Consider the following 9,057-nt stretch of genomic DNA (forward strand, 5'->3'; position numbering starts at 1 on the left):
CTAGCGCTGAAGATAAGATTCGCTATTTAGAACACAGGATTAAAAGAAAGCTTGATGTTTGAATGTTTTTGTGAGTTTTGGTTTATGTTTGGGTGTACGGCCTTTAGTGTTATTGACGATCATGTTAGATTATGACTTTGGTTTATGTTACACTTGTTGTCTCACGTCTATTAGTACATGACTTATTATCACTTGCTTCATGAATGGTTAACGTCAGTAAACTAGTAATAGCTATTTAACGTCAGGTAGCAATAGCCAGTTATATAACTATGGAAACTCTATGAATTGGGTAAAAGACTTCATTTGCCATACTAAAAACTTTATAATTTGTTCCATTTTCAGTTTAGTATCATCCTTCGATTACTTTTCTGAGGTTTCCTTTCAGTTTTTTTTAATGAGACTTATATGTTTAAATTATTTGGTGTGGATTTTTATATTGATCAGTTGCAGATATAGCAAACATTATCGGTGCAAGTAATGGCAGAGAGAAGAAAGCGAACAATCAACAAATCATAGTGTAGTCCAACAATCAAAAACCAAGAAGCACAGCAACTAATCTGGACTTTAAAACGCAGAATAACATCAATATTTGTCGATGTTGTTAGCTGCTGCTGGTGTCGCTAATGTGCCACATACTGGTCTGAACCCAGAACATCAGACCAACACCTCTAGAAATGAAAACTTTGGCGATCAAATTCTTCTTGATTCCAGTGGTAAAATTGTAACATCCCGAGTTGATTTGGCTACCTATATCAACAAAGTCGACTTACCTTTTCTGTCACACATCCATTTAGAACTCCAAAGTTAAGCGTGCTTAAGCTGAAGTAGTGGAAGGATGGATGACCTATCGGGAAGTGATTCGCGATACCGTGTAAGTGAGGTCAAAGTACGGGGAAAGGTCGGGTGGTGATTGCAGGGTCAGTAAATAATGATTTCGAACCTTGGAAAATTAACGGACCGACCGTCATATGGGATGGGGCCCACGGGCCCAGAGAGCGGGCGTGGGTGGCCTATTAGCCGTGGGCGGATCGGGACGTTACAAGTGATATTAGAGCTGGTTGGCCGTCTCAGTTCTGACCTGAGAGGCGTCTTGAGACCTGTCGTGGAGCACAACGAGGGCGTTGTGTTCTTTGAGAGGGGGTGAATTGTAACATCCCGAGTTGTGACATGTGAAAAAGGCTTAAAAGAATTGATTTGGCTACCTATATCAACAAAGTCGACTTACCTTTTCTGTCACACATCCGTTTAGAATTCCAAAGTTAAGCGTGTTTGGGCTGGAGTAGTGAAAGGATGAGTGACCTATCGGGAAGTGATTCGCGATACCGTGTAAGTGAGGTCAAAGTACGGGGAAATGTCGGGTGGTAATTGCAGGGTCAGTAAATAATGATTTCAAACCTTGGAAAATTAACGGACCGACCGTCAGACGGGATGGAGCCCACGGGCCCAGAGAGCAGGCGTGAGTAACCTATTAACCGTGGACGGATCGGGATGTTACAAAAATAATGAACAGTCAAATTTGTTGAGTTTTTAGAATTGTATTCATTCTAATGAGATATAGTTTACGCTCTAATTCTGAATCAAACACAAAATCATCATTGGTTAGGTACATCGTCATCATTGGTTAGGTACTTCTCTTTGATGGTGCAACATTTTTAAAAGTAAAAAAAGAAGCTCACCATTTTTTAAAAAAAGCTATAATACAATCAAAATTTTAAACCAATAAAAATTAATTATTAAAATACAAAAAATCTCGTTTATTTCTAGGAAAAAATCCAAAAGAGGTGAATAATTACCAAATCAATTACGAATTTAATTTATAAATCGTAATATAGACTGTAGAAAAAAAATTGGAGGAGGAGAGGAGACTTTGAAACTAGCATAAATATTCTAGCATAAATATTGAATATTGTGTTGAAAAACACATTTAATGCTTTAAATTGAATATGCACTTCATGAAGACATACGGCTGTTTTTATTGGTCTGCAAGATGGTCCTTCTATTTTACATTGTTTACAAATATCACTTTAAACTTCTGAAATTGATCATAAATTCTTGTGATCTATACAGATTAAAATTTTTAATTTAATCATAGTAACACAATCATTTTTATTGTGTACATAAAATTTGGGTATTCCAGAGTCTAATCACAGTTGTTAACATTTCACCACATAGTAAAAATAAGTAACTTCAATTTCATATAGTTTCGTAGAAATATCTATTAAAATTAACAGTTTCTTTTGTGATTATTAATATCACAAACTGTAATTTAAAAACATCACTCTTTTGTAACATTTATGAACACATATATAAATAGGAAATCATCAAACTATTTAAAATCACAGCAACATATCAAAACAATATAGGAATTATTAAAATCGATACACCGACCAGGTCAAGATCGTGGGCGTTAATAAATTGGGCCTGTTTAGTGGGCCTATTATGATGATTAGTTTAAAATTAGGGATGAGAGTTATGCAAAAGAGAATTGGGAAACGGAAACGGGCGCAAGGTCGAGAGAGAAAGAGAGAGGAGAGATGTCTTCTAACTTGAGGTGATCTCTCTAGGGTTTGATTTCGTTGTTGTTGATTTGGGTTCTTAGGGCAGAGCAATTGAATTTTTAATTAGTTATATGTTGCGCTGGGTTTGGATCCTAGAATCTGACATAGCTTAGGGTTTTGTTTCGTTCGTTGTTGATTTTGGTTCTCACCTGTCTTGTTTGTTCTTTGTATCTGTAAAACAAAGGCTCAAGTGTTAAACTGAAGAGTATAAATGGTGAGGAAGAGTTCAGAATGGGTTTATAAAGCTAAGGGATCATTTGGGAGAAGTGGTGTAATAGTAAATAGTGACATGACAACTATTTACTATTACAAGAGTTACTATACACTATTTGGAGACTTGGAACTCAAGTAAGGTACAAGGTCGACCATAAGTGAAGTAAGAAGGGATGGAGAGCTTAAGGGAAGGGCGCATACTGTTACTGACCGTTGGAGGATAAGGTTTCTTATCCTTAAGCTCAGCCAGACCAAGACAGGCTGTAAAGCAAGGCGCGCCACTCTCTCCTTTTGACCAAAGCATGTGTGCATTCTTAGCCTAGTATTGCCTTGACTCCACATGCTTTGAATAGTGTTCTGAAAGCCCTTAGTCTTTACTCTCCTTTCCTTTATATACTCTTGTATTGTCGACATTTTAAGATTAAGAAATCAGAGACATCTTTTCTCTTAAGCTTTGCAACAATGGTTACATAATCTCTTTACAAACAATCTTTCTCTACACTCTGATTCTCTTTATTTCTCTTCTATTCTCTCAATACCAATCTTATTCTCTAAAATCATATGGTATCAGAGCCAGGTTGGCTTTGGTATTGAGATCTGGGTTTGTGTTCTTCAGTTCGATTCAAGTGAAGATTCAAAAGTGTTCTTGGCGGGAAGAAAAACATGGAGGATAACTACAACAACAACAAGGTGATCTCGGTTCCGGTTGCTCTCAAGGGAGGAAGCAACTACTTGCTGTGGTCTAGGCTGGTGAAAACAGCTATTGGAAGGTTAGGGCTTTGGAGTCACATCACGGATGAAGCTCAAACAAAGCCAGTGACCAAGGAAGATGAAGATGAGAAGGAAAAGGAGAAAGCTTTAGCTGAGTTCAAGCGATGGGTGAAAGATGATCTTATGGTGCTATCCGTGCTTCAGGGATCTCTTGAGCTGCATCTCCTTGAAGCCTACAGCTACTGCGAGACTCCTAAGCATCTATGGGAGGTGCTTCAAAAGACTTATGGTAACAAAACCAACTTAAGTCGTGTGTTTGAGTTGAAAGGAGCTATCAATGCTCTTGTTCAAGATGGTGAGGAGTTCGCCAAACACTTGGGGAAGTTCAGAGCTCTTTGGAACGAGCTGGAGGGCTTGAGACCCAACACTACTGATCAAGATACACTCGCGGAGAGAAGAGAGCAAGATCAGGTGTTCGGGCTTATGATGACATTGGATCCGGCCTATAAGGATGTGATAGCACACATCTTGAGGTCTACTACACTTCCATCCATGGAAGAGGTGTGCGCGCAACTACAGAAGGAAGAGGGATCTATTGGTCTCTTTGGAGGGAAGAAGGAACTCTCCCTAGCACACAAGGCTGAGGAAGTACAAGCTAACAAGGCTATGTACAAAGGTGGAGATAGAAAGTATGGTGAGAGGTTCTCGGGTGATTGTGATCATTGCAAGAAGACAGGGCATAGGAAGAGCCAGTGTTGGATCTTACACCCACACCTCAAACCGCCGAAGTTCACAAAAGGTGGAGATGCAAGAGCTAACCTTTCTGCTGAAACAAATGGAGCTGGTCCATCCGGAGCTAGTCCAAGTGTGAAGGTGGGTGAAAGCGAAGGTAAAGCAATGGCATCTCAACAATTGGGCAGTAAGAGTGGAGACAATGAGACCATAAGGAGGTCTGACATAGAGTCCCTCATCAAAGCTCTTAAGGAGTCTGGTAAAACACTCGGAAACACTCTTGGTTACTCTTATAATGCTCATCTTGTTTCAAGTATCCCTGATAGGTTGCTAGACATGATTGAGCATACATATAGTGCTGAAAAAGCCTTGAATGTTTCTGATAAGTTGCTAGAAGTGATTGAAAGCTTGCAGAATAGAAATGATCATCCTAAGACTCATATTGCTCAAAACATGCATAAGCCTTTGATTATTGATTCAGGTGCATCTCATCACATGATAAGTGATTGTAAGCTCATTAAGGATTTAGAACCGGCTCAAGGGCATGTTATGATTGCAAATGGTGCTAGGATTCCTATCAAAGGAGTTGGAAAACTCAAGTTGTTTGATAGGGATTCTAAAGCCTTTTACATGCCCGAGTTCACTTCTAATCTTTTATCTGTGAAAAGATGCACTAATGATCTTCAATGCAATGTTATTTTCACCCCTAATGAGGTTATGTTTCAGGATATTGAGAGTAGAAAGCTCATTGGACAAGGTGTTACCAAGGGAGAGCTTTATCTACTTCAAGACACTTTACCCATTTCTAGTTCCTGTTGTTCCTTCAATTCAGTTTCTTCTAATAATGATGCATTGTGGCATGCTAGACTAGGTCATCCTCACCTTAGAGCTTTAAGCTTGATGTTACCAGGTGTTGTTTTTCAAAACAATGATTGTGAAGCTTGTATTTTGGGAAAACATTGTAAGACTGTGTTTCAAAGATCAACTACTGTTTATGAAAATTGTTTTGATTTAATCCACTCTGATGTGTGGACATCTCCTTGTTTATCCAGAGATGGATACAAGTACTATGTCACCTTCATTGATGAGAAATCGAAATACACCTGGATAACTCTCATTAAAACAAAGGATAGGGTGATAGATGCATTCAAGAATTTTCATGATTATGTGACTAACCAATATAATGCCAAGATCAAGATTTTCAGGTCTGATAATGGTGGAGAGTACATAGGTCATGCCTTTAAAGACTATCTGTCCAAGCATGGGATCTTGCATCAAACTAGCTGCCCTTACACACCACAACAAAATGGTGTGGCTGAGAGGAAGAACCGGCATCTGATGGAAGTTGCACGAGCTCTTATGTTTCAAACGAGTGTACCAAAGAGATATTGGAGTGATGCTGTCTTAGCAGCTTGCTACTTGATCAACAGAACACCAACCAAGATACTAAAGGATCAAGCACCTTTTGAGGTACTTAACAAGAACAAACCAGTGCTAGATCACTTGAGAGTATTTGGTTGTGTGTGTTATGTGCTGGTACCAGGAGAAACAAGGAACAAGCTTGAAGCAAAGAGCTCTAAGGCAATGTTTATTGGGTACTCTACATCCCAAAAGGGATACAAGTGCTATGATCCGGATGCAAGAAGAGTACTGATTTCCAGAGATGTTAAATTCTTGGAGGAGAAAGGATATTATCAAGGCAAGAATTGGGAGGAGCTAGAAGAACTAGCTAGACCATCTGATAGAGCAGCCAGTCTACGGATGATATTTGAAGGACTTGGGATAGGAGTGACCCAGGATCAAGGGAGGCAACACACACCTCCTACAAATGGAACTGAAGAACCCACTCATCTTGATCATGAGGGAGGCAATACACCTGAAGCTGGAGGTCAAGGAGATCAAAGTTCAGGCAGTGGTCATGATCAAGTTGAGATGGGAGAAGGAAATGAAAGTCAGTCTGAGCAAGAGGATCAGACTCAACAAGAAGAAACGAGTGGAGTTCAAGAGGTACAATCAGAACCAGTGCAAGAAGTTCAACAAGTACCTGTCTTGAGGAGAAGCACACGGCAAAGGAGAGATGCTTCCAACTGGGTAAACACGAGAGTGTACTACAATGCCCAGGCTGTGGAGCATCCCTCTCAAGCTGTGTGCTCGTTTGCTGAGTTTCCAGAAGAGCATTGTGCCTTTCAAGTAAGCTTGGATGAAAGTTATGTTCCAAGGAGCTATGAAGAAGCAATGCTAATACAAGAATGGAGAGATTCAGTCAATGCTGAGGCAGATGCTATGATTAAAAATGATACTTGGTATGAGAGTGAGCTACCTAAAGGGAAGAAGGCAGTGACTAGTAAATGGATCTTCACCATCAAGTATCTTCCAAATGGTAAGATAGATAGGCGCAAGACCAGACTAGTTGCAAGAGGGTTCACTCAGACATGGGGAGAAGATTATATAGATACATTTGCTCCAGTTGCTAAGCTCCATACAATCCGGGTTGTACTATCACTAGCTGTGAACCTAGAGTGGGAGTTGTGGCAAATGGATGTCAAGAATGCTTTCTTGCAAGGAGAGCTTGAGGATGAGGTCTATATGCTTCCACCTCCTGGTCTTGAACACTTAGTGAAGAAAGGGAATGTTTTGAGATTAAAGAAAGCTATCTATGGTCTCAAGCAATCTCCTAGAGCATGGTACCATAAGTTAAGCACCACTCTGAATGGAAGAGGTTTCAGGAAGTGTGAACTCGACCATACCCTCTTCACTTTGGTTACACCATCAGGTATCATTGTAATCCTTGTATATGTGGATGATATTATCATTACTGGGTCTGATAAAGCAGGTATCAAGGCAACTAAGGACTTTCTCAAATCTGTTTTTGAGATTAAAGACTTGGGAGAGATGAAATATTTCCTTGGAATTGAGTTATGTAGATCCAAGGAAGGCTTGTTCATCTCTCAAAGGAAATATACACTTGATCTCTTGAAAGATGCAGGTGCATATGGAGGCAAAGTGGCTAAGATGCCCATGGAGGATGGGTACAAGGTTCCACGTGAGGGGGAGCTTGAAGATAGCAAGCCATTCCATGATCCAAAGCTTTATAGAAAGCTTGTAGGTAAGTTGATCTACTTAACTATCACACGGCCTGACATTTGTTTTGCTGTGAACCAGGTGAGTCAACATATGCAAACACCAAAGGAGCATCACTGGCGTATGGTGGAAAGACTGTTGATGTATCTGAATGGAACTCAAGGTCTTGGTGTTTGGATGGGTTGCAACAAAAGCACTGAAGTGGTGGGCTACTGTGATGCTGATTGGGCAGGAGACCGAGTTGATAGAAGATCAACTACTGGCTATTGCACTTTCATTGGTGGGAACTTGGTTACTTGGAAGAGTAAGAAGCAGAAGGTGGTCTCATGCTCTAGTGCAGAAGCTGAGTATAGAGCTATGCTGAAGCTTACAAATGAGCTTGTGTGGATCAAAGGGATTCTGAAGCACTTGGAGATCGATCAAGCTACACCAATGACTATGCATTGTGATAACCAAGCAGCTATTCACATTGCATCCAACTCAGTGTTCCATGAGAGGACCAAGCACATAGAGGTTGATTGCCACAAGGTTAGACAGATGATTGTGCTTGGAGTAACTTTACCTTGCTACACAAGGAGTGAAGATCAGTTGGCGGATGTGTTCACCAAAGCAGCTAGGCAGAAGACAATGGAGTCCATACATATCAGATTAGGACTCATTGATCTCTCACCTAGCCGGAGCTGATCCCCTTAGCTATGGAACTCTCACTCTTTTTCCCTCATTGGAGTTTTATCCCACTGGGTTTTCTCTAATGAGGTTTTTAATGAGGAGAGTTTCATGGCTTCCCAAGCTTGACTTGTTCCATATGGTCAAGCTTGAGGGGGAGTGTTAAACTGAAGAGTATAAATGGTGAGGAAAAGTTCAGAATGGGTTTATGAAGCTAAGGGATCATTTGGGAGAAGTGGTGTAATAGTAAATAGTGACATGACAACTATTTACTATTACAAGAGTTACTATACACTATTTGGAGACTTGGAACTCAAGTAAGGTACAAGGTCGACCATAAGTGAAGTAAGAAGGGATGGAGAGCTTAAGGGAAGGGCGCATACTGTTACTGACTGTTGGAGGATAAGGTTTCTTATCCTTAAGCTCAGCCAGATCAAGACAGGCTGTAAAGCAAGGCGCGCCACTCTCTCCTTTTGACCAAAGCATGTGTGCATTCTTAGCCTAGTATTGCCTTGACTCCACATGCTTTGAATAGTGTTCTGAAAGCCCTTAGCCTTTACTCTCCTTTCCTTTATATACTCTTGTATTGTCGACATTTTAAGATTAAGAAACCAGAGACATCTTTTCTCTTAAGCTTTGCAACAATGGTTACATAATCTCTTTACAAACAATCTTTCTCTACACTCTAATTCTCTTTTTGTTTCTCTTCTATTCTCTCAATACCAATCTTATTCTCTAAAATCATATCAAGTATGTGCAAGCTATCCAAGATTTGGTACGACACACTCGATCATCGATGAGAAAGAAAAAAAAACACACACACAAACTTTTTCTTACAATATTTGTTGTTGTGTTCTTGCAGAAAGAGGAGATCACCTTGTTACAGATTTCAAACGAGTACGACTCATATTTCTTTCCCCTATTATTATTATTATTATTATTATTATTATTATTTTTTTTTTTTTTTTTTTTTGCTTCCTGCTTTGAAACCAATGTTATCTATTTCAGGAAATTGAATGGTGTGGGTCTCGAGAGTCTGAGCTACACCGAACTGACTTCGCTTGAAAGTAAGTTAACGGAGGGCTTACGCATTGTG

At 39.9% G+C, this 9,057-nt stretch overlaps 1 long non-coding RNA gene across 1 annotated transcript; it reads left to right on the plus strand.

The window, feature by feature from the left end:
- Positions 1–8,588: 8,588 nt before the first annotated feature.
- On the plus strand, positions 8,589–9,055 carry LOC130507070 (uncharacterized). Its single transcript, XR_008942196.1, has 3 exons — positions 8,589–8,736; positions 8,824–8,858; positions 8,970–9,055. It is a non-coding gene; the product is annotated as an uncharacterized LOC130507070 (long non-coding RNA).
- The last annotated feature ends 2 nt before the right edge of the window (positions 9,056–9,057 follow it).

This window comes from Raphanus sativus, unplaced genomic scaffold, assembly GCF_000801105.2.
Source record: "Raphanus sativus cultivar WK10039 unplaced genomic scaffold, ASM80110v3 Scaffold3973, whole genome shotgun sequence".
In the NCBI taxonomy this organism is placed as follows: Eukaryota; Viridiplantae; Streptophyta; class Magnoliopsida; order Brassicales; family Brassicaceae; genus Raphanus; species Raphanus sativus.